This window comes from Triticum dicoccoides, chromosome 2B (assembly GCF_002162155.2).
Source record: "Triticum dicoccoides isolate Atlit2015 ecotype Zavitan chromosome 2B, WEW_v2.0, whole genome shotgun sequence".
Lineage (NCBI taxonomy): Eukaryota > Viridiplantae > Streptophyta > Magnoliopsida > Poales > Poaceae > Triticum > Triticum dicoccoides.
In genome coordinates this window covers 495,316,550-495,319,788 of record NC_041383.1, presented here as the reverse complement: position 1 = coordinate 495,319,788, position 3,239 = coordinate 495,316,550, and positions in this window count along the sequence as shown.

The following is a 3,239-nucleotide window of genomic DNA, read 5'->3' as shown; positions in this document are numbered from 1 at the left end:
GTGCCTCTCGCGAAAGCACAACCGTGCCTCTGGCGGAAGCAAAACCGTGCCTCTCGCGAAAAAAAAACAGAAATTGCGTTTTTTTCCCTTTCCGAAAGAGGCACACCCGTGCCTCTCGCGAAAGCACAACCGTGCCTCTGGCGGAAGCAAAACCGTGCCTCTCGCGAAAGAAGAAAAAAAAATATAAAACGCATTTTTTTCCTTTCCGAAAGAGGCACGCCCGTGCCTCTCGCGAAAGCACAACCGTGCCTCTGGCTGAAGCAAAACCGTGCCTCTCGCGAAAAAAATGCATTTTTTTGCGCAAAAAATTTATTTTTTGGGGGAAAAAAATTTTGGTCGAAAAGGTAGGGAAGACGGGTAGAAAACCAAAACGTCAAAAAAACCCGAAATAAAAACTTTTAAAAAGCCAAAAACGCGTGCGTAAAAATAATAATAAAAAAATCCGAAGGGAGCGCCTAGAGCGCGACACGTGGCGAATGGCTGTGAGCACGCCAAATGACGCTGATCCTTGTGAGGCTCCCGAAGGAGCGCTCGTTAATTAGTTGCTCCCTCCATCTTGCTACTTACCTGCAAAAAATAAATAAAAAAAAGTAAATCCATCTTGCTTCCTTCGCAAGTCCTTTTCATTTTTTAGGGAAGCTATCTTGGCAAGCTGGGATCACGGTTCGACGACTTCTGCAGGAATTACAATTCTGACTCGTGCTCACAGCGGCGAGTTTAGTTAGGGTCAGACTATTTAGACTATTCTCGGCTGAATTTGGCATAATATAATACTCTAGATCAGCAGTCTTTCACAGCTTGTTTAGGCCCCTCTACAAATCTCGTACTACGTTGAAGCTCCGCCGCTGCATGCTCGATGTCATGTACTCCTTCTGTTCCTAAATATAAGTCTTAGAAGAGATTTCACTAGATAGACTACATACGAAACAAAATGAATCAATCTAAACTTAAAATGCATCTATATACATCCGTATGTGGTTCATAGTGAAATCTCTACAAAGACTTATATTTAGTAACGGAGGGAGTATTAGAGTAATACTAGGATGCATCCACTCACGAATCAACGCGCGCGTCTACCTAATTGGTAGGAGTACTTGGCCGCCCATTTTCCGTACGATAACAATTGTCTAACTGGACGCGTCATATGTTTGTTTGCATTAGCCTGGTGGGACCTTCAGACCTGTACGTGCACGTCTTGCGGAGACAGGTCATTCTCTGGGCGTCCGAAATCGCTGGGCGCGTCGTTACCTGGACGCCACCTAGCCGCACAGGCCTCACCTTCGCCCTGCTCCATAAATTGATCAATACTGTGCTAGATCATCTCGCGATCGCCCTGTTCTCGCGACCGACGCGGAAACGGAATGATTCTCCCGATCGAAATGATTGGAGGGAAAGATCGGAGAAGCGCACCGTCGATCACCTCATCTGGCGCAACCGAACGGATCCGCTGCACTGCGGCGCCAGCGCGTTTCCTTTTGTCTGTCGCGTGGGACACCAGGACAACCATACCACCAACCTACGTACTCGCGCCTCTCCGCCGGGTTGCACGGCCACCGATCGCTAGCTTGATCCGTCGCGGATGCATCATCCTGTCATGCTGCACCTCGGCCCTGGCGGATGGCAACCCGCGGCCAACCACGTCGGCTTTCATGGCTCAACACGGCATCGATCGAATCCTCCCCCATGCCGTCTTTCTTTCTCTCTCTTTTTGCGTGGCTCCCGCCATGCCGTTTGATGGAATACCCACAGGACTGATACGATGTGACATCTGGTGTTGAACTTCTCTGATCGGGCACTAATGTCCAACTTTTTGACAGATTGGCCATACGGGTTTGCAAAGCAGTCCTGTCCATGCGTATGACCAAATCGGATTCCAAGTCCAGTGCAACCTCAGCTCAGTCACTCTGCTCTTACGCGCTTCTAGTGCCGCCGATTCCCGTATCCTAGGGCGTGTTTACTTCGTATGGTAACACACCACAAGTTTAACTGAGTTAACCGTTGTTTGATGTGCGGCCATGGTTGTGACAAGATTTCTTTCATGCAAATTACACCTCACATGTCATTGACTCATAAAAGTGTAGCAATGCTACCTCAAGTGTGCCACCAATTTTCATCGGCTAACTAGTATTGCCCTCCAATAGTTTTGGACAATGAATATGGATGATAAAGTTCAAACTAGATATATCTTGTCCATAAAACTATAGTATCATAGTGTGACCTCATATCTAAGAAGGGCGTCCGCCCGTCTATGTTAAGCCGCACATCGCACATCACCTCCCTCACCCTCTCACCTCCATACCCCTCTCAAGTACTCATCCCTCGGCACAGAAGGCTGGGCCAATGACATAGGGCTTCAAAGGCTTGATGCTGGGAATATCACTAACAATATAGTGGATGGGACAGAGGTGAACACCTATATCATCAAAACAACCCTCGAGGTGCACTAGAGGAAGAAGAAGGTGGCATCATCCACAACTTCGAAAAGAGTGTCCAAAATCAAGGTAAACTGCCCTGAAGTGATACTTTGAGGGTTTAAGTGAGCCCTAAATAGCTAACATTTATTTCATGAGCGAGGGATCTTAATGAGCAGTGAATACACACATGCGATAATCTTCCATGCCTCCATTCATTTTTAATACCAATTAAAAAGATTTGCCTTTGTATTAACTAAGAAAGAATTATAATCTAGTTAAAATTAGGGGAAACTGGCCAACCCACTCAAAACCTCATACGTCCAATGAGGGCTAAACTCACCATGTTGGCGGTGCAATAAATACAACAAAAAACACGCCAACCTAGCAAACAAACCAACCAGAACCCACTCCATCGAAGGCTCCCCATCACTGTCGGATAGAAGAAGTCGTGACTGCTATCGAAGAAGCAAACTCGGGATGTTCGCACGGAGATGAAGATGCATGCACTCGACAAGGCACACATGATTTGTGCATAATGTGATGCCCAATACACTGATGACCAGCACTACGCGCTACCTCATCACTTACACAACCATGGCGTTGTTAAACTCAATCAAGGCCACCACCCTGACTTCTGACCGCTCCCCTGCCCCTAGACATGGTCGACCAACACCACCTTCCAGGTTCACCATTGACATACCACCACCTGCTACCACCTACAACCTATGCTTCATGGGGCAACCGTCCGTAGACTACGGTGATCGGCTGCCACCCCTAAAAGTCAAATCTCTCTCTCTCTCTCTCTCTCTCTCTCTCTCTCTCTCT